The sequence below is a fragment of the Dendrobates tinctorius genome, unplaced genomic scaffold (genome assembly GCF_039654945.1).
Source record: "Dendrobates tinctorius isolate UK_male_01 unplaced genomic scaffold, ASM3965494v1 ptg000233l, whole genome shotgun sequence".
NCBI classification, from domain to species: domain Eukaryota; kingdom Metazoa; phylum Chordata; class Amphibia; order Anura; family Dendrobatidae; genus Dendrobates; species Dendrobates tinctorius.
The window spans coordinates 5,479,963-5,507,769 of record NW_027361900.1 but is presented as its reverse complement, the minus strand read 5'-3'; the positions used below and the strand labels follow the sequence as shown (position 1 = coordinate 5,507,769).

Genomic DNA, 27,807 nt, shown 5'->3' with positions numbered 1-27,807 from the left:
CGTCAGCCAGAGCCACCGGACTACTACCCCTAATATCCCACATCATCCCGTCAGCCAGAGCCACCGGACTACTACCCCTAATATCCCACATCATCCCATCAGCCAGAGCCACCGGACTACTACCCCTAATATCCCACATTATCCCCTCAGCCAGAGCCACCAGACTACTACCCCTAATATCCCACATCATCCCATCAGCCAGAGCCACCGGACTACTACCCCTAATATCCCACATCATCCCCTCAGCCAGAGCCACCGGACTACTACCCCTAATATCCCACATCACCCCAGCAGCCAGAGCCACCGGTCTACTACCCCTAATATCACCCATCATCCCGTCAGCCAGAGCCACCGGACTACTACCCCTAATATCCCACATCATCCCGTCAGCCACCGGACTACTACCCCTAATATCCCACATCATCCCGTCAGCCAGAGCCACCGGACTACTACCCCTAATATCCCACATCATCCCATCAGCCAGAGCCACCGGACTACTACCCCTAATATCCCACATCATCCCATCAGCCAGAGCCACCGGACTACTACCACTAATATCCCACATCATCTCGTCAGCCAGAGCCACCGGACTACTACCCCTAATATCCCACATCATCCCGTCAGCCAGAGCCACCGGACTACTGCTCCTAATATCCCACATCATCCCATCAGCCAGAGCCACCGGACTACTACCCCTAATCAGCCAGAGCCACCGGACTACTACCCCTAATCAGCCAGAGCCACCAGACTATTACCCCTAATCAGCCAGAGCCACCGGACTACTACCCCTAATATCCCACATCATCTCGTCAGTCAGAGCCACCGGACTACTACCCCTAATATCCCACATCATCTCGTCAGCCAGAGCCACCGGACTATTACCCCTAATATCCCACATCATCTCGTCAGCCTGTGGTCAGTGCCAGAGCTCTGAGTGGAACGATCCTAACTTCCATACTGGGGATCCCTTTAAGAGAGGCCTGGCGTCAGAACCATAGCGCTGAGTGGATTTGCCCTGACTTGCATACTAATGATCCCTTTAATAGAACCCTGGGGTCAGAATCAGAGCGCTGAGGGATTTGCCCTAACTTCCGTACAGGAGATCCCTTTAAGAAAGGCCTGGAGTCAGTACCAAAACGCTGAGTGGATTTGCCCTAACTTCCATACCAATGATCCATGGGAGGGGGGGATTCATTTGTGTCATGTGCTCTGTGCTCCTGTCTGGGGGCAGACAATGGCTGGAGCTTATGTTCCCGGGGATGCTAGATTTCTCCCACCATGTCAGTGTCTGCTGAGGTGTTGTCAAGTGGAAAAACTGTTGCTCATAGCAACCAATCACAGCTCAGCTTCTTTTTAACAGCTCTGGTGAAATGAAAGATGCTTCGTGATTGGTTGGTGATACACACACACACACACACATACATATATATATTCAGTTTTATATATATAGATAAGATAAATCCATACATAGATATATGGAGACGGATTGTAGATCTATCACTGGATATCAGTGTATAAGGGGAATAGATCCTGTGCACTTATAGATGAATAGCTTATATAATGAGAGGACACAGAGCAAAGGGTATAAATAGTGAGAGAATAAAGAGCTGACAGCGCATTACATCCCTGGAGTACAGATAGGAGATATAAAGTGCCGCCAGTGCTATATGGGATATCCCAGGAATACAGCACAGCCCATATAGTGTAAAGGAGGAACCATCCTAACAAGAGATGGAGATTACAGATCCTACAGACGACATGCCGGGAATGTACAGAGAAAGATGGCAGAGTCACCACTATTCCCTCTTACGGGCTGTTAAATATTAATAATCCGTTAATTTCATATAAGACTCAGTTCTGTACATTGCTTTAGCTGACACGACATAGGCTATTTTTGTAAGCTTGGCTCATGGTACAGGACAACTCCATATATACCTGGATCACGTGCTTCAAGAGACGTATATAATTCATGGCTAACTGTAGCGGTCGCTCGTTCCTTCCCTCACCAACATGAAACACAGACGCAAGATGTCATCTCTGCACGGACATAACTGAACAGCTGGTATGTTAATCCAACTCACATCCAGAGAAGCTACGCACTACAGGACACATGTCTTTTCAGAGTTCCAGGAAAGAAGGTGACAAGCTTTTGCTATGAACTAATGGACAATCTCTCTTTCACCTATTTTTATGTTTTTCTGTAATAATCTTTTCTTTGATGGAAGAATCCAAATAAACCTACTACATTTTTATCTGGTAACTAGTCCTGAGTATTTTACAAGAATACGCATTATTTTACACAGATACTGATATTTAACAATAATTTTGTTGAGGGAACGATAGTCAATACAAGGCCTTAATGACCCATCTTTCTTAGCCACGAAAAAAAACCCAGCACCTAAGGGTGAAGAGGATGGTCTAATATGACCCTTCTCCAACGACTCCTTAATATAGGATCGCATAGCCTCGTGCTCGGGTACAGATAAATTGAAAAGTCGACCCTTGGGAAATTTACACCCAGGGCTCAGCTCAATTGCACAGTCATAACTCCTATGAGGAGGCAAAGACGCAGACTCATTCTCACTAAATACATCATAAAAGTCAGCCAAATAGTCAGGAACATCATGCGACTGGGGAGAGGTGGAGAAAACAGGAGCATCACTAAGGGCACACCGACAACCCCAACTCACCACAGACACAGATTTCCAATCCAAAACTGGATTATGGATTTGCAACCAGGGAAACCCCAGAACAATGGTATCATGCAAATTATGCAACACCAAAAATCTGCAATTCTCTTGATGGTCTGGGGCGACACGCATTACCACCTGGGTCCAAAACTGAGGTTTATTCTGCGCCAAAGGAGTAGTATCAATACCCCTCAAAGGGATAGGCGCCCGCAGAGGTGTGTTATGAATGAGTCACCGAAGGAGGAAAAAACAAAAATACAAGCTAAGTCCAGAAAACCAGAGAGGTTGGTAGCTATCGGATTGCAGACCCCTGATCCTATCCACAACAACTAACAGTAGCCGTGGGGGGTTCCTACGATGCCCTAGACCCCTCGATCACAGCCGGAGAACTAAATAGGCCTAAAGAAAGGGGAAATCTAAACTGCCCCAGAGCAGACCCCAAAGCAATAGGCAGCCCCCAACATATAATGATGGTGAAGCAAGATGAAAACACTAACACAGATATAAAGATAGATTGAGCAAACGATGGGGCCCAAGCTAACTAAAAAGGACAGGAAAGAAAAGCTGCTGTCTGCAATCCGTAAAAAACCCTACCAAAAAATGTCCCAACCGTCTGATAGGAAAAACAGGCCCTGAAGTCGCTAGGACTTCAAAAAGACTATATCAGCCCTCAGGTAAATTCTGAAGACAGAGCAAAGAGACAAACTGATCAGAGACAAAAATGGAACTCGGCACACCCCCGACCGGGGATGGCTGAACTCCAAAAAACAAGGAAAACAAAACTAATAAGTTAAATAGCAGAGCAAAAACTTATCTTTGGGAAGCAGGAATCAGACTGGTCTCCAAGAATCCAGCAGAGAAATCACCAGCGACTTAGAAGGGCGTCGGCTGCCTTATATCCAGTCAGAATTTCCTGTTACCCAGTCATCATCTACCAGATCAGGTGTTTGGTAATCAGCCTCACTACCTTCCTTCACCAGAAGAGGGAGTTCATCAGACATCGACGGTGAAGGGGAAAATGAACTCACAACAGTGGGGCATCCAAAATAACCCCCCTGCGATAAAGTTCTAGGGCAAGATTAGCTTGCTGTATATTTTTGTCACATGGTGCCAGTGGCGGGATAACTAAGATAAGCCCCCACTGTGCCTGTGATAGCCGTGTGCTGGCAGTGCGTCGCATCACTCTGCCTGCTGACATATTGGTGTCAGCGGTGGGATTGTCACATGTTGGTGGCAGCGGTGGGATCATGACAATTTCCATTTTCCCGTTAGGGCTAAGGCTGAGATTAGGGTTAGGGGTGTGTTGGGGTTAGGGTTGGAGTTAGAATTGGGGGTTTCAACTGTTTAGACACATCAGATGCTCTCCAAACAACATGGTGTCTGATCTCAATTCCAGCCAAAAAAGTCAAATGGCGCTGCTTCCCTTCCGAGCTCTTCCTTGCGCCCAAATAGTGGTTTACCCCCACATTTGGGGTATCAGCGTACTCACGACAAATTGCACAATAACTTTTGGGGTCCTGTTACTTTTGGGAAAATAACAATTGGGGGTGAAAAGATCATTTTTGTGGAAAAAATATTTTTTAATTGTACGGCTGTACGTTATAAACTTATGCGAAGCCCTTGGGGGTTCAAAGTGCTCACCACATATCTAGATAAGTTCCTTGTGGGTGTCTAGTTTCCAAAATAGGGTCACTTGTGGGGAGTTTCCACTGTTTAGGCACATAAGGGGCTTTCCAAACTTGATATGGCGTCCGATATGAATTCCAGCCAATTTTGCAGAGAAAAAGTCAAACGGCGCTCCTTCCCTTCCGAGCTCTGCCATGAGCCAAAAGAGTGGTTCCCCCCCACATATCAGGTATCAGCTTACTCAGGACAAATTGCAAAATAACTTTTCCAGTTCAATTTCTACTGTTACCTTTGGTAAAATAAAAAAATTGAACCTGAAGCAATTTTTTTTGTGAAAAAAGTTAAATGTTCATTTTTTTTAAGCATTTAAAAAATTCCTGTGAAGCACCTGAAAGGTTAATAAATTTCTTGAATCTGGTTTTGAGCACCTTGAGGGGTGCAATTTTTAGAATGGTGTCACTTTTAGGTATTTTCTATCATATAGACCCTCAAAGTGACTTAAAATGTGATGTGGTCTGTAAAAATAAAATGGTGTTGTGAAAATGAGAAATCGCTGGTCAACTTTTAACCCTTATAACTTCCTAACAAAAAAAATTTGGTTCCCAAATTGTGTTGATGTAAAGTAAACATGTGGGAAATATTACTTAAGTTTTTTGAGTGCCGTATCTCTGTGATTTAAGAGCATAAAAATTAAAAGTTGGAAAATTGCGAAATTTTCAAAATTTTCGTCAAATTTCTGTTTTTTTCACAAATAAACGCAAGTTATATGAATGAAATTTTACCACTAACATGAAGTACAATATGTCACGAGAAAACAATGTCAGAATCACCGGGATCCATGGAAGCATTCCACAGTTATTACCTCATAAAGGGACAGTGGTCAGAATTGTAAAAATTGGCCCGGGCATTAACATGCAAACCACCCTTGGGAGTAAAGAGGTTAAAGCAAAAAAATGTGGTCAATTCTGTACTTAGTATCCCTTATCCTGGTATATATGGTCGTCTCACCCCCATCCTGATACACAAGGCCCCCTCATCCCTATCCTGGTATGCATGGATCCCTCATCCTTATCCTGGCAGGAATGATCGCTCTCATCCCTATATTAATATGCAGGGCCCCCATCTCGTCCTGGTATGATTGGCCCCCGCCCCCATCCTAGTATGCATGGCACCATCAGAAAACTTTAAAAAATAAAATTACACTTACCTACCTGGCGCTCCCTCGCTGCATCCTGCTCCGGTGTCAGCAACTGCTTTATGCTTGTAAGCAGCACATGGCAGGGACGTCATGCGTTGCTCACAAGCAGAGCACAGCTGCCGGAGTACTTACCGGGACTGTTCATTGGAGATCGGGGTGACTATTCATTGCTCTTCAGTAGCGCGCAGTGTCAGCCCCCGGCTTCCTGCTGCTGTCAGCGGTCACGTGTGCCGCTACTTAAGAGAAATAAATATTCATTGGATTCATCATTCATTCATCAGGAGACTATTTAATACTGAACTATATTCAAGCGGGACTAGACGAAGAAAACCCTAAAATCATGTATCATGTTATCCGAAACAGTCAGAAAACTAGCCCCATATTGGGCGACCCCAGACCTCAGACTATATACTGTGTAAGTTTATAAGCCCCTCCAGTGTCAGGAATAGATAGTATGTGAAAATACCGTATATACCACTCAGGGAACACTTAACTGTCAGAGATAATTTCCATCTTCATACTAAATAATGGCACAGATCTCCCAGACATTATGACTGCACATATCCCTAGTCTTTATACCGATATTGCACTCATTCCCTGACAGACCGCAGCATGGCCATTAGTTAGAAGCTGCTAATGATCTTTGGAGCAGGTAAGTTTTCCCTGAGTGGTACATATTGGGCCGTCTGAAGACTGAGTTTAGTCTAGGACAATTTGTCTGCACTACTAATTAACAGCAGTTACATTACCAAACTAGGGCAGTCCCTATAGGAGAAAAACACAAGAATTATACTGTATTTTCACATACTATCGATTCCTGACACTGGAGGGGCTTATAAACTTACACAGTATATAGTTTGAGGTCTGCGATCTGCCAATATGGGTCTAGTTTTCTGACTGTTTCGGATAACATGACACATGATTTTAGTTTTTTTGTCTAGTCTCACTTGAATATAGGTCAATATTAAATAGTCTCCTGATGAGTCGCCTTTGGTGAGGACGATGAAACCCATAGAAATGAGAGGCTTGGAGAGTGAGTGTGTATACGTCACCTCTACCTATATACTGAGATGTGGGGTACATGTTTTTTCTATTAGTCACCTATTAACTAATCTTCAGGGGGTGAATTTTGGGTACAGTTTTACATTTGGAATTAATAAAGCTTAGTTTTATCCTTTTGTCAGCAAACATGAGGAATGACAAGAGACAACCCATTTAAGAAGATTCAATTTTGGTTAAAACTATTCCAACACTATGAACATAAAAAAGACTTCTCCCCTATGTGACGTCTCTGATGTTTATTCACAGTTGATTTTAAAGGAAAATATTTCCCACATGAAGAAAATGAAAATGGCTTCTACTCTGTGTGACTGCTCTGATGTCTAACAAGAAGAGCTTTCCGGTTAAAACATTTCTCACATTCTGAACAGGAAAAAGGCTTCTCCCCTGTGTGCGTTCTTTGATGGCGATCAAGATCTATTTTCCATTTAAAACATTTCCCACATTCTGAACATCAAACAGGCTTCTCTCCTGTGTGAGTTCTTTGGTGCTTAACAAAATTCCCTTTATGGTTAAAACATTTCCCACATTCTGAACATGAAAAAGGCTTCTCTCCTGTGTGAGTTCTTTGGTGTTCATCAAGATTCCCTTTTTGGTTAAAACATTTCCCACATTCTGAACATGAAAAAGGCTTCTCTCCTGTGTGAGTTCTTTGGTGATTAACCAATTGTGAATTCCAGTTAAAACATTTCCCACATTCTGAACAGGAAAAAGGCTTCTCCCCTGCGTGAGTTCTCTGGTGACTAATAAGATGACATTTCTGGTTAAAAGTTTTCCCACATTCTGAACATGAAAAAGGTTTCTCCCCTGTATGAGTTCTTTGGTGATTAACCAATTGTGATTTCAGGTTAAAACATTTCCCACATTCTGAACAAGAAAAAGGCTTCTCCCCTGTGTGAGTTCTATGGTGATTAACCAAATCTGATTTCCGATTAAAACATTTCCCACATTCTGAACAGGAAAAAAGCTTCTCCCCCATGTGAATGCTCTGATGTCTAACAAGAATCGCTTTCTGGCTAAAACATTTCCCACATTCAGAACACGAAAAAGGTTTCTCCCCTGTGTGTGTTCTCTGGTGATTAACAAAATGTGATTTATGTGCAAAACATTTCCCACATTCTGAACAGGAAAAAGGCTTCTCCCCTGTGTGAGTTCTATGGTGATAAACCAAATCTGATTTCTGGTTAAAACATTTCCCACATTCTGAACAGGAAAAAGGCTTCTCCCCTGTGTGAGTTCTATGGTGATAAACCAATTGTGATTTCCAGTGAAAACATTTCCCACATTCAGAACATGAAAAAGGTTTCTCCCCTGTGTGAGTTCTCTGGTGTGTAACAAAATGAGATTTCTTGTTAAAACATTTCCCACATTCTGAACATGAAAATGACTTCTTTGCTTTAGGAGCAGTTTGTTTTTTATTGCCTCTTTTGTGACTTTGATTTTCCTTAGTAGTCAGTAATGAATCAGAAGATGGGACCTGTTTCATAGGATCAGATGACAGATCTTTGCTGTGAATGGATGATGGTATATCTGGAGTACTGGCATTCACTTCAGTTGTATCTTGTAGGATCTCAAGATCATCAGATTTAAAACTTGAAGATGTCAGCTGTCCCTCTGATCTCCTGGTACAGTCATCTGCTAAGATAAAAAACAATTGTTATTTTTTAATAAAATATCCTTGAGTTTTATATTTTTGAACATTTCTACTTAAACTGTCCATAAAAATGGCAAGCTATGTAAAAAACTTTAATTATTTACCAAGACAATGACAGTTCACCATCTAATAGAAAACCTTGTTGGATGAACCAGTAGTGTGTGGTGTTCAACTGTTTGTTCATTCTGCCTCCCAAATATCAAATAAAAAGAAACCAATCAATGTTATGTAGGCAAAAATAATACCAATTCTCATCTCAGAAAAAACAAGTCCCCACTCAGGTCCATCATTTGTCAATAGAAAAACAGATAAGGCAGGATAGAGTTAATGCTATAGTTAGGGTTACTGTTAGGCTAAAGTTAGGATTAGGATAAAGAATTAGGCTTTTCTCAATTGTCTCCCCAATAATTGGGTCATGTCACATCAGTCATGTCAGAGTTCTCTTTTTCCGGAAAAAAATAAATAAATAAAAACGAATAAAATGGCCGGTCAGTATTATAGCGCAGAGGAGGCTTATGCACTTTTATGTTCTGACAGTGAAGAAAGTGCAGTGTCAGATGGTGATGTGGATTACGAGGCCTTTAGTAGCAGCGACAGTGATAGCTCAGAAATGAGCAGTGATTCTGGTCCATCCTCACACACAAGGACCAGTACAACAAGAAGGACAAATAGCGCTTCTGGTGAAATGTCTCCAACTCAGGGAACAATGCCCAGTACTAGCGCTGTCCCTAGTGCTCGTGAATTGGCGCACACCAATGTCCAAGGGGCTTTGCCTCTTGCTGTAGCATTTCCCAGATGGGAGGCTTCGGATTCGGCTACTCCATTCAGCCCTAATTTTAATGCCATTCCTGGTATAAATGTGGAGGTGGAAAATTTTGGACCAATTATTTTTTTAATTTGTTTCTGACAGATAGCTTGCTAGAGGATATTGTCCTACAAATTCATATATGTCCCAATTCATCAGCCAGAATCCACGATCCTATTATGCTAGGTCAAATTTATGGAACCAACTAATGTCCTAGAAATGAAAGCATTTTTAGGACTTACATTTGCTATGGGGCTTGTTAAAAAATGAGCATTCAGTCCTATTGGTCCAACAGCCCTGTTCAAGCCACGCCCTACTTATCTGGAGACATCTGGAAAAATCGTTTGGGAGCTGATAACTCCATTTCTACAAAAAGGCTACAATCTGTATGTTGACAACTACTACACCAGCATACCTCTATTTAAAAGTCTAGTTGAACATAACATAGGGGCTTGTGGGACCATTCACAAAAACCGTCAGGGGTTTCCACAATCATTGCTCAGCAAAGAGTTCTGAAAGGGGCAGTCAGGGGCTTTACACAATGGAGAGCTGCTTGTCCTTAAGTATAAGTATAAAAAAGATATTTTTATCCTGAGCTCGATCCACACAGATGCCACAAGGGCCACTGCAGACCAACAGGGATCCACTACTCCAAAACCTGTGTCTGTCATGGACTACAACAAATATATGGGGGGGTGGACCTTGCAGATCAGGTTCTACAGCCATACCAGGTATCAAGAAAATCATATATCTGGTATAAAAAGTTAGTCATGTATTTGTTTCAGGTGGCCACATATAATTCTTTTGTGTTATACAAAAAAGCCGGAAATGCAGATACTTTCCTTGATTATCAGGAAAAGGTCACTGAAAATCTTGTTTTTGATAATTTTGTCCCCGCCAATCCTTTAGAATGTGAAGATGTCAGAAGACTCACTGAGCGACATTTTATTGCACTCATCCCAGTAGCTGAAACAAGAAAGAACCCCCAGAGAAGATGTCGTGTATGTTCCTAGAGAGGAATGAGGCATGATCCCCGCTATTATTACCCACAATGCCCATCACTGCCAGCCTTATGCCTCCATGACGGCTTTACAATCTTCCACACAGAACCACGTTTTTGAACTGTTTTGACATTCAAGCATTTGGTTTATTTAGTGACAGACACATTTGAGTAGAGCTGACTTAACAATTTCCGGGGGTAGGTGGGGGGAGGTCTCCAGAGACACAAGCTGGGCACAATATGTTATTGTGAGGCTTAGAAAAAAAACGACATCCAGCAAAATGTCACCTTCGATGGCGGCAACTGCGCAGTAGCATCTATAAGTAAGAGATAGAGGCTACTGCGCAGGCGCCGCCATCGCCGTGTCATTTTGCTGTCTGTAATTTTTTTTCTAAGCCTCATAATAGCCACAATATTATAGGCATGTCACCAATAATATCAATGCTATTATATGCATTATGTAATAATGGGGGCAGGTCAGTGAGGGATCAGCGACCTGTCATAAGCCAATACAGATGAATATGTAATCAGCACACTTCATAAAGCCCCTCCCACAGCCCCACCCACAGCCCCGCCTGAGAGAACGAGAATCTCATTAACTTCAAACTACAAATACAGATTAAACAACAGTAAACCAGAGTTGCCCTCATTTATGGTGGACCATTGGAGCTACTATGGATCCTGACCAGAAGATTAGAGAAAATAATATTGCTCCCCATTTCAGGAGAGATTGTGCAGTAATCTGAATTCCTTAGGTTGGAAAACAATGTAATTTATGATGTGGAGTGACTCCATGACACCAGGGCTGGAGCCAACACATCTCCTGCAGGCGGGAATAAATGTATATTACAGCCCTCAGCCACGCACAGCTTAGAGATCTATCATGGCACAGGTGGAATGTTTGTCCTGGAGATTATCACAATCCTCCTTGAAGTTAGTTGGTTTTAATACAAATTGAAAAGTCAGGATAAAGGGAAACTCTGCTGTTATTGGACAGAAATTCACACTTGGCCTCACTGCACATTTACTGGTGTCGCTCATAAAAGGGAAGTTTGGCCAGAAAGACTGGACCTGGTCTTGTAGGGACCATGAGACATTCAGCAGCACAGAAGGGAGAGAAGATTCATCCGATAAGATCTCAGGGATCTAGGAAGCCAACAGCATCATTACCCTCCGCTTTCTCTTACAGGCCCAGCATAAGATTTTTCTCCAAGTGATTTTCTATCTTGTCAGCACATTCTACGTACGCTGTCATTTGGCTTTATAGTTACAGATCTGGGCAGGTAACGGTCAGCGTCTCCTAATGTGAAGGAGAGAATGGCTAATGAAATCAATTATTAACCCTTATATAAGTCAGTTCACAGCTCCAGTCGTCACAACCCACCTAACTACAATCTTTAATCTCTCCCTCTCCTCGGGCATTTTCCAATCCTCCTTCAAACACGCCATTGTTACTCCATTATTAAAGAAACCCACTCTCGACCCATCCTGCACAAACAACTACAGACCAGTCTCCAATCTCCCCTTCATCTCTAAACTCTTGGAGCACCTAGTCTACTGCCGCCTTACCCATTACCTCTCCACTCACTCCCTCCTAGACCCTTCACAGTCCAGCTTCCGCCGCTTACATTCGACTGAAACTGTACTCATCAAACTGACCAATGACCTTCTGACAGCAAAATGTAATGGTGACCACTCTCTGCTCATTCTTCTCGACCTGTCTGCAGCTTTCGACACTGTTGACCACCATCTCCTACTCTCTATGCTCCAGTCACTAGGCATTAAGGACACTGCTCTCTCCTAGTTCTCTTCCTATCTCTCTGACCACACCTTCAGTGTTTTGTTCTCTGGTGCCACGTCATCTCCTCTTCCTCTAGAATCCGCCCTTTTCTCACAATGGAAACAACAAAAACCCTCACTGTAGCAGTGATCCACTCCCGCCTGGATTACTGCAACGCTCTATTAATTGGCCTCCCCGTCACTTGACTATCCCCTCTCCAGTCCATACTTAATGCAGCAGCCAGGGTCATCTATCTGACTAATCGGCACTCGGACGCGTTCGCTCTTTGCCAGTCCTTACATTGGCTGCCGATTCATTATAGTATCCAATTCAAAGTACTTGTTCTCACCCACAAAGCTCTCCACAGTGCGGCACCCCCCTACATCTCCTCCCTTATTTCTGTCCATCGGCCTAACCGACCGCTGCGCTCTGCAAACGACTTTCGACTAACCTCTGCACTAATCCTTAACCTCCCACTCCCGACTCCAAGACTTCTCCCGCGCTGCTCCTATCCTCTGGAATGCTCTACCCCAAGAAATTAGGACTATCCACAATTTGCATAGTTTCAGGCGTTTCCTCAAAACACATTTGTTCAGAGCGGCCTATTACGTTCATTAATCAAAGTCATTCTATGTGTAAGTGTGCGTGTGTAGCCCATTCACTATCTCCATCCATCTCTCACTCCCTCAAGAAGGCTGGACCTTCATTGTAAATACACACCTGTACACTGTATCTCCCCCACCTCATTGTAGATTGTAAGCTCTCACCAGCAGGGTCGTCCTATTTTGCTTTAATTATTGTATTGTTAACGTAACTTATGACTTGTGTTTTGAAAGTGATAAACTGTAAAGCGCTGCGGAATATGTTGGCGCTATATAAATAAAGATTATTATTATTATTATTACATATGGTGTACCAAGATGGCGTCTATGTCGTCAGACAACACCCTGGAAGGAATCCTTGGAATGCAGAAGCTGAGATACTGGATACCATATATGGAAGTGAAGCTGAAATGGACCTATCATAGACTGACACTGGCTACTCAGGAGATTGTGTGACATCCATCTCCTGTCTCTTTGTCTTGAGAATACACTTCAGTTGTGTGCAAGCCTTTACTGAGAAAGGAGTAGACATCTAACTCTGTGTTCGCTGTGACTGTAAATGCACACTCAGCCTATATTGGGTCAGGTACAAGCAATCATATAGATCTCGCCTTAAGGGATCACCCTCACACTAATCCCAGGGGGTAGGTGGATCCTCCAGGTTGTACGTTCTATAGAAAAGGGCTTTCAATGCCCAAAGTCATTTGAACAGTTTTGGGTGGAGGAGAATGTTGTGGTCTAGAGGCAAAATGGTGATCATGGTAATACGGCCGGACTACACCACCGATAAAGCAGCCACAGCCGGTGACTGAGAGGAATCTGTGACTTCTCTGCATTCAGTGGTTACTACTCACCCGGGTAGTCATATGTGGGAATCTCCTCTTTACACCACTCATCACCCCTCACATATGTCTCTGTAGTGTTAATATGGGTCAGATCTTCACCCTGAAACAAATATTGTAAAAGTCACCGACAGATGGAGAAGTCCCATCTATGATCAGCTCTAATCCTGCCATCTCCACCGTTCTCATTACACAAGTATAAAACATATAATACTGGTGGATAAAACAAGACTGAGCACAAGACCTTCACAGCCGTCTACACATCATAGGGGAGATCTCCTGACACCTTCTCTCCATCTACCTGATGATCCTGAGGAGCACTGGGATCTTCTTGTTTACAGTCCTGTGGAAGAAGAGGATGGGGACATCTCTCTGGTGTTGTCCTCTTACTGGATAGATCTGGGGGAAACACATACAGGGACTGAATTCATTCTCTACATACAGATAATTATAGGCCGTGTGTATTTAGTCCTGTCTATTACCTGGTGATGTGAGGGGCTGGGGAACCTCCATTATGACATCATTGTACAGATCTTTGTGTCCTTCTAAATACTCCCACTCCTCCATGGAGAAATAGACAGCGACATCCTGACACCTTATAGGAACCTGACACATACAATGATACCGTCATCCCCCCGATCCCTTCATAGTGTTACTGTATAATGTCCCAGCATTCCCAGCAGTGTCACCTCTCCAGTCAGCAGCTCAATCATCTTGTAGATGATTTCTAGGATCTTCTGGTCATTGATGTCCTCATGGATCAGGGGGTGACGTGGAGGCCCCGTGATTGGGCTCAGGGGTCTTCCCCATCCCTCAGACACAGGGTCCTGACAGCGATCACTAGAGGTCTTCTTCACCACTGTGTAATCCTGGTTATGGAGAGACACATTAATAAATCTCACTCCAGACATTTCCAGAGTCCTCACCTCTCCAGTTCTGTCCATCTGTTATTCCCATAGATAAGAATGATGGAATGTGACGTCATCAGAATCTCTCACCTCTCCAGTGAGACGGAAGAGGATCTCTAGGGTGAGGTGTAACATCCTCTCCGCCATCTTGTCTCTGTCCATATCCATCCTTGATGGGTAAATCAGGAAAATTCTCTTCTGTAGAAGATCTTCACTGTGAGGATCCGATATTGTAGAGACCTGAATGAGAAGAAGATGATCCGATGTAACATCATAAGAATCCGGTGTAATAATACAATTACTGGAGATAATAAGGGAAACATATGAGGAGATTTATTATCTTACAGGGTTTAGTTTTCTTCCCTGACATCTACTAATAAAACCTATATATTTAGGCCCCAGACAACAAGCAGTTTCCTCCTCGGAGTCGGCAGCTGAACATGTTCCTCATAGACTCATCTTCCATAACGCTAATTCTCCTCTCATTACCGACACGGAAATCGGCATTAGCAATACTGCAGGAGATATTCATTACACGCGACATGAGAAATAACTCCTTCATGATGAGGACGACATCTTCATCTTCTACTGCGGCTCTAGAGACAGATTTGGCCAGAGTCGGTCACTGCCTCCATCCCCACCGGCCGTCTATATGAAGGTTCCCCGTCTTCCCCGCACTGGAATCTTCTCTCACGTTAGATCTCAGCTCTGAGTCACACACAGAAGTTTGAGGTTTTTAGAAAAGATTTTTAGTTTCCAAAAACACAACGGACAGAAATGATCTGATGCCAAAGTCTCCATGTACAGTGATTTATGGGGTTTATTTCTGGCCTTAGGCTTTCCTATATTACAAGGAAAACTCCAGAAAAAGCCGATATTAAAATGTTTCTAAAGAAAATTGGCTCCAACAATTCTTATATGCAAAAAGCAGAAGACACATTTTATAATTTTTAACATGTTAAACATTTATTAAAAATAAATTAATCTTTTTGGGCCCCAGAACATAGATGTACACCGCAGGGACGGCACAGATGAGGCTGCAACAAAAACCCTGGCAGTTTAACCACTTGCTGCTGTGAAAAGCAAACATGGCATCTAAGAAGGTGTGACAGAGTTCGGCTGAATGCCCCCCGCCCCCAAGTACTCGATAGTATGGGGCGGCCTAGTTACTCCGATACTTACATGTCTAATAATGGGGTCTGGGCTGCAATGTATGAAGGTCTATTAGGCCGGGCCAGAGGCAGCGTCCAATAAGTTACCTTATAACGCCCCCATACACATTAGGCTAAAGTTCCATGAAAGCACTGATTTCGGGGGGTTTGGCCGACCATATAATGTATTTGGGGGCCTCCCGACAGATGATGTCAGGGCAGAGAAGGATCTGACATCCTGAATTTCAGAGGATAATCCGTTTGTTCTTCCTGTAGATAATCCTCCTCTAGAGGAGTCTGGAGGCGACTCTCTCATACAGACCACAGGAAAGCTGGAATATTTGTGTGTATGGGGGAGTCGGGAGAGATCGCCGTCTGCAAAATGACCGATCAGCCAACTCTGATCTCATGTGTATAGGGCCGTTAGTATTACACTGACAGGCAGTGATGATACACGGCACTACAGTAGTACAGGGCATCACCGGAGCCATCAGAGGCTTGTATGTTGTATGATCGCACTGATCAGAGGGGTTTAAAAAAGGTTTAAAGTGAAAAAAAAATATCAGTTTCAGCAACAAGAAATATCCGTCACTATATGGAAAGCAGAGTCACTGCACAATGTTAGTTACGTCACGTCCATAACTACTTTATTATACTCTATTATCCTGTACACAGTGGAGTAGATAGAAATCACAGATCCCACAGCAATAGCTGGAATTGGACCCTCCAACGTAAAGAAAAAAAATCTCTCCCTCTATCTATATACACTGTTCAAAAAAATAAAGGGAACACTTAAACAACAGAATATAACTCCAAGTAAATCAAACTTCTGTGAAATCAAACTGTCCACTTAGGAAGCAACACTGACTGACAATCAATTTCACATGCTGTTGTGCAAATGGAATAGACAACAGATGGAAATTATTGGTAATTATCAAGACACCCTAAATAAAGGAGTGGTTCTGCAGGTGGGGACCGCATCTCAGTACCAATGCTTTCTGGCTGATGTTTTGGTCACTTTTGAATGTTGGTTGTGCTTTCATACTCGTAGTAGCATGAGACAGACTCTAAAACCGACACCAGTGGCTCAGGTAGTGCACCTTATCCAGGATGGCACATCAATGCGAGCTGTGGCAAGAAGGTTTGCTGTGTCTGTCAGCGCAGTGTCCAGAGGCTGGAGGCGCTACCAGGAGACAGGCCAGTACACCAGGAGATGTGGAGGGGGCCGTATGAGGGCAACAACCCAGCAGCAGGACCACTACCTCCACCTTTGTGCAAGGAGGAAGAGGAGGAGCACTGCCAGAGCCCTGCAAAATGATCTTCAGCAGGCCACAAATGTTCATGTGTCTGCACAAACGGTTAGAAACTGACTCCATTAGGATGGTCTGAGTGCCCGACGTCCACAGATGGGGGTTGTGCTCACAGCCCAACACCGTACAGGGCACTTGGCATTTGCCAGAGAACACCAGGATTGGCAAATTTGCCACTGGTGCCCTGTGCTCTTCACAGATAAAAGCAGGTTCACACTGAGCATATGTGACAGACGTGACAGAGTCTGGAGATGCCATGGAGAGTGATCTGCTGCTTGCAACATCCTTTAGCATGACCGGTTTGGCAGTGGGTCAGTAATGGTGTGGAGTGGCATTTCTTTGGAGGATCACACGATGTTGGGCTTTGAGCACAACCCCCATGCAGACAAAATTGTGCCTGTTATGATTGCGTCACCAAGGAGGAAAACAAAACCAAGCTAAGTCACAGAAAACCAGAGAGGTTGGTAACTAAGCGGATTGCAGACCCCTGATCCTAACCACACAACTAGAAGTAGCCACGGAGCGTACCTACGATGATTCTAGATGCCTCGTCACAGGCGGAGGACTAATTAAGCCTAAAGCAAGACAAGGGGAAATCTAAACTGCCCCAGAGCAGACCCCAAAGGAATAGACAGCCCCCACACATGTATTGATGGTGAGACAAGATGAAAGCACAAACACAGGTAGGAAAATAGACTGAGCAAACGATGGGGCCAAAACTAACTAGACAGGACAGGAAAGGAAAGATACTGTCTGCAATCACGCCAAAAAAAACATGCAAAAATGTCCAACACTTCTGATAGCAAAAAACCTTGAAGTCATTAGACTTCTCCCACTATATCAGCATATTCTGAGAACAGAGCAAAAAAAAGGCCAATCTAATAAGGGACAAAAAGCAAACTGGCACATGCAGTGACATAGGAATGGAAATTCAGCACAGCCCCAGCCGGGGCTGGCTAACCACACAAAAACTGAACAGACCAAACCAAATCAAGTGTGAACAATAGCAGAGAACACTTAGCTTGAGAAGGCAGGAACTGAACTGGAAACTAGAACCTCAGGAGGCAGGAAAAATTCACCAGCATGGGAAGAGGGAGTCGGCTGTCTTAAATCCAGTCTGAGACTCCAGATGTCCAATCCTCATCCTCATTATCAGGTGGCAGGTCTCTGTTAATTAGATCAGCTTCATTACCTCCTGCCACTAGCAGAGGGAGCCCGGAAAGAGAACTCACGACTCCTCTGTCAACACAACCAGCTCCTTCACCAGAAACCAGAGGCAGACCAGAAAATAAGTTCACAACATGTGCCTTTACCTGTAGATAAATTCCCAGTGAGGTGCAATTTCCAAAATGCAATAACTTAAGTGGGGAATTCAGCTCTTTTTGCACTTAAGGGATCTGTATATGGAGTCTACAAACTACAGTGGGGGAAATAAGGATTTGTTACGCTGCCAATTTTGGGGCTAAAGTCACTTTTTTGTGAGAAAAAAAGTAAAATTGTCATTTTTTCCTTCCACATTGCTTAAATTCCTGTCACACTATCCGAATTCAGATATTGTCCTGTCAGAAAGGAGAATACAGGGAGAGAAAGGGTTAATAGGACTCACAGGAGGAACCGGCCCAGAAAGCAGAAGATCCAGGAGTGTCTGCCACATATATGACTGCTCTGTGTGCACACAGGACCTGTGATGAGGTCACAGGAGGGGAGGAGTCAGGGGTCACATGATCAGGGGCCTCAGTGTGTCCAGGACTCAGTGTGCTGGAGCGCTCCCGATAATCAGCTGCATGTGTCACGCTGTGTGATAGTCACAGCACCTGCATGGAGGGCAACACATGCAGCTGATTATCGGGAGCGCTCCAGGGATCCGGGGTCCCGATGCAGCTATTCGGTAAGCGATATTAGCCAATAACAACTTCTCCGACGATATTCGCTCATCTCTAGTAATAACAGCTCAAAGACATTCACCAAACTTTTCATTAAGTTTAATAGTAAGACCCTATTAAATATTGAGCACCAGCGGGATGAAGCATTGACAGCGGCATGTAAAAGTGTGGGCGCCCCTGGTCGAAATGACTGTTATTGTGAGCAGTAGTAAGATGAAGATGAAATGATCTCTAAAAGGCCGAACCTCTAAGATGACACAAAACCTTTGCATTTTAGGCAAAAATACTAATAAAAAATACATATATAGACATTTTTACACTTTCATAATTGCTAAAAAGGAAAAAGGGGCGATGCAAAACTTTGGGCACCCTTGGAGATTTGTGTACTGAGATAATTTTGACCAAGATTTCACACCTTAATTAGCTTGTTAGGGTTATGGTGAGATCACATGGTGACCAGGAGCTACAGTCTGAGGAAAGGGCTAAAAAGCCTTCACTAGACCCCTGTACAGCTGTATAATGAGGCCCAGGCTTTATAGTGAAGGGACAGGAGTGAGGGCCTGTGCCCAGGAGCTACAGTCTGAGGAAAGGGCTAAAAAGCCTTCACTAGACCCCTGTACAGCAGTATAATGAGGCTCAGGCTTTATAGTGAAGGGACAGGAGTGAGGGGCTGATCTCAGAAGCTACAGTCTGAGGAAAGGGCGAAAAAGCCTTCACTAGACCCCTGTACAGCTGTATAATGAGGCCCAGGCTTTATAGTGAAGGGACAGGAGTGAGGGCCTGTTCCCAGGAGCTACAGTCTGAGGAAAGGGCTAAAAAGCCTTCACTAGACCCCTGTACAGCTGTATAATGAGGCCCAGGCTTTATAGTGAAGGGACAGGAGTGAGGGGCTGATCTCAGAAGCTACAGTCTGAGGAAAGGGCAAAAAAGCCTTCACTAGACCTCTGTACAGCTGTATAATGAGGCCCAGGCTTTATAGTGAAGGGACAGAAATGAGGGCCTGTGCCCAGGATCTACAGACTGAGGAAAGGGCTAAAAGCCTTCACTAGACCCCTGTACAGCTGTATAATGAGGTCCAGGTGAGGCGCCCCTGAGGCTCAGTCGCCACAGAGGTACTGCACCTTCTCCTAAGCTGTAGTGCCCCACTGCCTAGGTAAGCTGGGAACTCCTTTCCACACTACACACCTGCATCCCACACACAGGATAGTTCAGCACTGATCACATTGCGGCTCATGCTTAGAGGGTAGCAGAGCACCTCTGGTGATTCCTTGCTTCTTAACACGTGATGTGCTGGGAGGTGGGTGGAGTGGAGATCCATATAAAAGAGTGGGAAGGTTTAGAATTGCAGGTCAGTCTGACAGGAGGTCAGGCGAGAGGAGTTCAGTTCTGAAGTTAGTTTTGAGTTCAGTTTGAGTTCAGTTTAGAAAGAGTGCTGCAGCTGCCTCAGTGATCTGAGCCAGCTGGCACGGGAAAGAGAAGAGAAGGAGAAAGACGTAGAACTGCAACCTAAGCATCCATAAGAGAGAGAAGGAACAGCGCAGAACGAAGTAGTAGGAGAACAGAGAGGAGTTGTGGGTTGGAAGAGGAACCCTGCCTATAGGTTCTCAGCGCAAGGCCGGGGCCCGGTCCCCGAGGTTGTATGGACACTTATGGTTCTGCAGCAGACACCGGTGGAGTAGTTGGCTGTAAATGCACTACTCCCATTTAAGACTTGGGACACAACAGCAACACGGATAGAGAGCCGGGATCCAGGAGGTCCCTGATCAGGCTACAGTTGTCTGTCATACAAGTAAGGTTCTAGGAACATCTGACAGGAGGAACTTCAGAGTAACCACTGTACTGGAGTTCTTCACACTAAAAGGTGCAATAGAGGAGTCGTTCAGGAAAGGCACATGTTGGCGGAGTGTTGGAGAGGAGAACCCTGACTTGCCCGGGAGGTTGATTGAGTCTCTACCCCAGAGGACACGGCACGGAGGCAGGCACCAGTGGTTACCAAGAACTGTGAGTAAAGCTTTGAAACTTCAAGTCCTGGTGTCCTCCATTCATTCGCCGCTAACACCTTCAGCACTGCTAAATCTGGGTACCAGCATCTATACCATTCTGCGCCTCTCCTCATCCATTGCACCTACACTGCCCTGGGACTACAGCTCCACCTGTGGGGAGCTACACCATCTTTGCTGCACCACACCATCAGTCTCAGTGGATCTGCACGCAGCGTTGGCTCAAAATCTTACTTGCCAAACACCACGGGTGGCGTCACAAACTATCCATACAAACTATAGTATTAACATCACCGCCATTGATATTGGGCCCCCAGGGCCACGGACCGGGTCACTGTTGCTGTGACACATCCCCCTGACACCGGCCCGGTACCGGGTACCCCGCTGCCCTGGGTGTGAGGGCGACCCACAGACTTTATAGTGAAGGGACAGGAGTGAGGCTTGTTCCCAGGAGCTACAGTCTGAGGAAAGGGCTAAAAAGCCTTCTCTAGACCCCTGTACAGCTGTATACTGAGGCCCAGGCTTTATAGTGAAGGGACAGGAGTGAGGGGCTGAACCTAGAAGCTACAGTCTGAGGAAAGGGCTAAAAAGCCTTCACTAGACCCCTGTACAGCTGTATAATGAGGCCCAAGCTTTATAATGAAGGGACAGGAGGGAGGGTGTTGTGAGTTCATTTTCCCCTTCTTCACTGAGGTCTGGGGAACTCCCTATTCTGGTAAAGGAAGGTAATGAGCCTGATTATCAGGCACCTGAGTCTAATGAGGATGACTGGCTGAGTGGAGTCACTGACTGGATATAAGGCTGCCGACGCCCTCCTGCCCTGCGGGTGATTTCTCTGTGGACTCCTAGGACACCAGTCTGATTCCTGCTTCCCTAAAGCTAAGTTTCTGCTTTGCCTGTTTGCATTTATGTTTTGTGTTTGTTTTCCTTGCTTTTTTGGATTCTGCCATTCCCTGCTGGGATGAGCTGAATCTCCTTTTGCCTGTTGCTCTGTCTTCAGAATATTCCTGAGTACTGACATAGCTTTTTGAAGCCTAGCGTCTTCAGGGTCTTTTTCACTGTCAGTCTGTTGGCTCTTATTTTCATAGGGTTTTTTACTGCTTGCAGACAGCAGCCTTCCTGTCCTTTCCTATCTAGGTAGTTTTGGGCCCCGTCTTTGCTCAGTCTATCTTTCTGTCTGTGTTGGTGTTTTCATCTTGCTTCACCGTCATTATATGTTGGGGGCTGCCTACTGCTTTGGGGTCTGCTCTGGGGCAGTTTTGATTTCCCCTTTCTTTCTTTAGGCCTATTTATTTCTCCAGCTGTGATCGAGGGGTCTAGGGCATCGTAGGAACCCCCCACGGCTACTGCTAGTTGTTGTGATAGGATCAGGGGTCTGCAATCCGATAGCTGCCAACCTCTCTGGTTTTCTGGACTTAGCTAGAATTTCTGTTTTTTGCCTCCTACGGTGACTCAATCATAACAGGAGGGCCTGTTCCCAGGAGCTACAGACTGAGGAAAGGGCTAAAAAGCCTTCACTAGACCCCTGTAGAGCTGTATAATGAGGCCCAGGCTTTATAGTGAAGGGACAGGAGTGAGGGCCTGTGCCCAGGAACTACAGTCTGAGGAAAGGGCTAAAAAGCCTTCACTAGACCCCTGTAGAGCTGTATAATGAGGCCCAGGCTTTATAGTGAAGGGACAGGAGTGAGGGTCTGTTCCCAGGAGCTACAGTCTGAGGAAAGGACTAAAAAGCCTTCGCTAGACCCCTGTACAGCTGTATAATGAGGCCCAGGGTTTATAGTGAAGGGACAGGAGTGAGGGCCTGTTCCCAGAAGCTACAGTCTGAGAAAAGGGCTAAAAAGCCTTCACTAGACCCCTGTACAGCTGTATAATGAGGCCCAGGCTTTATAGTGAAGGGACAGGAGTGAGGGCCTGTGCCCAGGAACTACAGTCTGAGGAAAGGGCTACAAAGCCTTCACTAGACCCCTGTACAGCTGTATAATGAGGCCCAGGCTTTATAGTGAAGGGACAGGAGTGAGGGCCTGAACCGAGGAGCTACAGACTGAGGAAAGGGCTAAAAAGCCTTCACTAGACCCCTGTACAGCTGTATAATGAGGCCGAGGCTTTATAGTGAAGGGACAGGAGTGAGGGCCTGTTCCCAGGAGCTACAGTCTGAGGAAAGGGCTAAAAACCCTTCACTAGACCCCTGTACAGCTGTATAATGAGGCCCAGGCTTTATAGTGAAGGGACAGGAGTGAGGGCCTGTGCCCAGGAGCTACAGTCTGAGGAAAGGGCTAAAAAGCCTTCACTAGACCCCTGTACAGCTGTATAATGAGGCCAGGCTTTATAGTGAAGGGACAGGAGTGAGGGCCTGTGCTCAGGAGCTACAGTCTGAGGAAAGGGCTAAAAAGCCTTCACTAGACCCCTGTACAGCTGTATAATGAGGCCCAGGCTTTATAGTGAAGGGACAGGAGTGAGGGCCTGTGCCCAGGAGCTACAGTCTGAGGAAAGGGCTAAAAAGCCTTCACTAGACCCCTGTACAGCTGTATAATGAGGCCCAGGCTTTATAGTGAAGGGACAGGAGTGAGGGCCTGTTCCCAGGAGCTACAGTCTGAGGAAAGGGCTAAAAAGCCTTCACTAGACCCCTGTACAGCTGTATAATGAGGCCAGGCTTTATAGTGAAGGGACAGGAGTGAGGGCCTGTGCTCAGGAGCTACAGTCTGAGGAAAGGGCTAAAAAGCCTTCACTAGACCCCTGTACAGCTGTATAATGAGGCCCAGGCTTTATAGTGAAGGGACAGGAGTGAGGGCCTGTGCCCAGGAGCTACAGTCTGAGGAAAGGGCTAAAAAGCCTTCACTAGACCCCTGTACAGCTGTATAATGAGGCCAGGCTTTATAGTGAAGGGACAGGAGTGAGGGCCTGTGCCCAGGAGCTACAGTCTGAGGAAAGGGCTAAAAAGCCTTCACTAGACCCCTGTACAGCTGTATAACGAGGCCCAGGCTTTATAGTGAAGGGACAGGAGTGAGGGCCTGTTCCCAGGAGCTACAGTCTGAGGAAAGGGATAAAAAGCCTTCACTAGACCCCTGTACAGCTGTATAATGAGGCCCAGGCTTTATAGTGAAGGGACAGGAGTGAGGGCCTGTGCTCAGGAGCTACAGTCTGAGGAAAGGGCTAAAAAGCCTTCACTAGACCCCTGTACAGCTGTATAATGAGGCCCAGGCTTTATAGTGAAGGGACAGGAGGGAGAAAAGTGGGGAAAGGAGCCAGAAGAGCCGGACTGCCCATCACTAACCTGCAGAGCCGCACTCCACATATATGGCTGCTCTGTACACAGGACCTGTGATGAGGTCACAGGAGGGGAGGAGTCAGGGGTCACATGATATCCGGAGTGAAGACGCTCCATGGAGCCTTCTCCTCAGTGACATTCCCGCCATTATTCGCCCCTCACTACTGGCTCAATTACCCCGCGCCGCCTTCTCTACACAGTGTTATGTGTGGAATGTAACGTGTGATTTCTCTGGAGGGAAATAGACCCCACACAGGAGGGAATTATCACCGGTTACCGGCCGTCTACTATATGGCGGCATATGATTGTGCTATCGACTCCACACCAGGAGCTAAAATGCCCAAATCTCGGTTATTTCCCCCTTCCGAGTCTGGCTGAGGCCGGGGTCACACTTGGGAGAAACTCGCCCGAGTCTCGCTCCTCAGTGCCCTTGTGGATTATCCTCTGTAGGGGAAACGACACCGGCTGTCAGGGACAGGGGGCCCCAACATAAATCCAATATTCGTTGTAAGAAAACCCAACCTGATGCTGCCATTCGGGGTAACCAATGCTCCGGCAGTCTGTGACAATGTCAGTAATTATATTTTTCTCACTGATTGGTAGATTTGTGGTAATTTTCCTGGATGATATAGTGAGTTACTCCCGTCCTCTGGAGGAGCATGCTGAGCATGTCAGACAGGTTCTCCAGGTTCTACGTGACAACTATGTATTTGGTATCCTGGAGAAATGACAATTTGTGGTCCAGCAGGTCCAGTTCTCAGGACATTTGGCTTCTGCATTGGGGTCTCAGATGGACCCCGTTACGGTCCCAGCAGTCCCTTCATTGGTTTTATCCAAGTAACCTGAAAGTGTTACAGAGATTTCTTGTAGTCGAGATACTGAGGAACAAACAAGCGAAAAATAGGGTCTTACCTGATAACCAGATGTAATGAGAGTAGGGGAGTATTACACTCACCTAATGGAGCGGTGCCTTTACACCATGCTCAATGCATAAATCAGCTGCTGCAGGACCCGGGGCCAAAGACCGAGCAGAAGAGCTCATCCGGGTATAATGTGTCTGTACCTGCGCTGCTGATGGAGACGATCGGAGATGGAGATTTTCATTAAAAACGTTTATTCAAATAGGTTTTCAAAGTCAACGCGTTTCACAGTCACGCAGGACGTCTTCCTCAGGACGAAACCTGATAGTGGATAAACATGTGAAGCTTGGAACGTTTTATATGCAGTCTTTATAATATTAATAACAATAATCTTTTTATTTATATAGCGCCAACATATTCCGCAGCGCTTTACAGTTTGCACACATTATCATTGCTGTCCCCAATGGGGCTCACAATCTAAATTCCCTATCAGTATGTCTCTGGAATGAAAAAACACCAACAAAGCACAAAATGTCAAAGTTCATGAGAAAGTCCGTCACACAAAGATAAATTATAGTTCATGAAAACAGAACACACTTGCATACAATAATTATATTATAAAGTGCCTATGAATGAAGTGAGGTCACCTAAAAGAATGAATAAAGATATACTGTATCTTTCGGACTATAAGACGCACCCCAAAGTTTCAGAAGAAAAATAGGGCAAAAGTTAATGTGTCAAATGGGGTTCTGTCCCACAGTCTGAATTCAGTAAACCCAGGGGGGATCGGCAGAGCTGGTGGAGCCGGGTCACAGGAGGTGTTCGGTGATCCGGCGATGATCTGACTGATCCCAGGCTGGTGCAGCAGGAGCCTCTGTAACATCTGTAATCTCACTGAGGCCATTTGGAGTAAGGGGGTTTAGTTTATAAATCCAGAAGATTTCTTTCCGATGTAGTTGTCCAATGCGATTCTGAACCTGTGGGGGAATCTCCTCTGTGGGGAATATTTTCAGTTGTGTGGAATCTTTCTTGTGTTTGATGGTGCAGTGACGTGAAAGCCCATGTTGGAGAAAACCCTATGGAGTATTGGAACGGTGTGAGTTCAGCCTTTTGTGGAGGGGTCGGGTCGTCCTTCCCACATATAATTTCTGGTATGAGCATATAATCACGTATGTGACATAACTGATGGAACATGACATGGGAGTTTTGATCGGGAAATTTCACCAGTAGAAATAAGGGTGAATTCAGAGAGACCATGGCAGATCGAGTGAGAACAGAGGCAAGTTTTCAGATTGCATGTAATGATTTTATTCGGTACAGGCGATTTTTAGCAAATCTTCCTTCTTCTCTTTTATGTTTGCTGGTGCTAGGACATTGTTCAATGATGGAGGTCTTCAAAATATCAAAAAGGGATTGCTGGGTAATGTTTTTCCCACTCCAGCTGTCTGACAGGCTCATGATGCTCCTGCAGAGGACGTGAGTAACTCAATATATCATCCAGGTAAACTACCGCAAATCTACCCATCGGGGAGAAAAAAAATGACATTTTCAAAGACTGCCGGAGCATTGTTTAATCTGAATGGCATCACCAAATTTTCAATATGCCCCTCCGGTGTATTGAATGCGGTCTTCCATTCATCACCATTGTGTATACGTATAAGAGTAATCATAAGGAATTGAAAGAATTGTCACCCAGATCCTTCTTACAATTTTATTCCATGGTGAAACGTGACATCAAACCATATTAGAGTGCGGCGTGCAGGTAGCAGGGAGCTATACAGATGGGAGAGCCTGACGGACTACGGCCGTTTTGCACTTGCTTAGGGCTTCTACCGGTCCATGCTTGTCAGGGGGTTACACCACTTCCTTTTAACAAGGGTTAGGGAATGGTTAACTGAGAAGTGTAAAACATTTACAGTGAGTACAGTGAGATGATTAATACAAAAAATGTAAAGAAATATAACATAGATCACAGCCACACAGACATATTCAATGTATCACTGAGGCCAAGGGGAACTTGTGCATCGCAATCCACAATCCATGCTGCTTCTCTTGTTAGTAGTAATCTATTCTGGTCACCGCCTTGTACGGGATAATCAGCGGGCTCAATTCCTGCAGATCTCAGCACATTGGGGTCTGCATTATGGACCTCTCTTATATCATTAATGTCACAGATCCTTTCCCTGTGTGACTGAATGGAAATGTTCTCTGAGCCTGATGTGCCGCGGTCTAATAGTCTGGGCAATATAAGAATCGTCCTGGGCAGTATATGACATAAAGCGCTTGCTCTGTGCGGCCCGTGATTAGTTTATCTACCGTCATCGCCCCGATCCTCAGATTTCTCCTGTAAGATGGAGATGACAGAAGGAGCGATCCCCACAATGGAAATGGCCTCTTGGGCGTCTTCCATGTAACCAGGTGACTTTATTGTTCTTCTCCTGGAATCTTTCCTGTAGCGATAAGTCATCTAAGTCACCGCTTCTTCTAGAAGCAATCGAGGGTTGTTCTTTGCTGCTACGGCTAAATCTTTATCTCCTCACAAATGCCAATTCCTGTTTATCGCTGATTTTATTACATTCATATTGGGATTAGGTGTAAAAGTAACAATAAACCTTTTATTATCTCGTCCTTTTTTCTGCTCTTCTTCCTGGATCTTGTAACTAGACCCACATGGGTTCCTCCATCGCTCTAGCACAGTGTAATAATGTTGGCGGATAACCTCTGTGTAATAAGTCGTCTGTCAGGTCATTCGCTTGTTGTAGGAAACCTTCTTCTCTACTATTCATTGTTCTCAGCCTCAGATACCGGCTGTATGGTCGGCCTCTGTTAGTATGTTCCAGGTGCGCATTATTAGAATGAAGGGACATATTGATGGCTGCAGGTTTTTATAGGTGCTGGTTATTATTCTACCATCCTCTATTTTATTATTCACATCTGAGAAATCTAAGTTATTCTGTCCAAATTGTGAATAAATCTCATATTAACCTTATTCTCCTCGATCAAAGGGAAGAGTTTCTCTGCTACTTTAAACAATCGTCTCTTTTAATAATAATAATAATAATAATAATAATAAAAAATAATAATAAAAAAAAAAAAAATTCTATAGCGCCGACTAGAGTTGAGCGACTTTTGCTTTTTTAGGGTCGCGTTTCGTTTCGTGAAACCCGACTTTTC

The 27,807-nt window shown here is 44.9% G+C and overlaps 1 long non-coding RNA gene and 1 pseudogene across 1 annotated transcript in view; one reads left to right on the top strand and one right to left on the bottom strand.

The window, feature by feature from the left end:
• Positions 1-27,807, top strand: part of LOC141060225 (uncharacterized) — a 129,829-nt gene that overhangs the window by 82,071 nt on the left and 19,951 nt on the right. The window lies entirely within an intron of this gene.
• On the bottom strand, positions 6,767-12,487 carry LOC141060249 (uncharacterized; annotated as a pseudogene).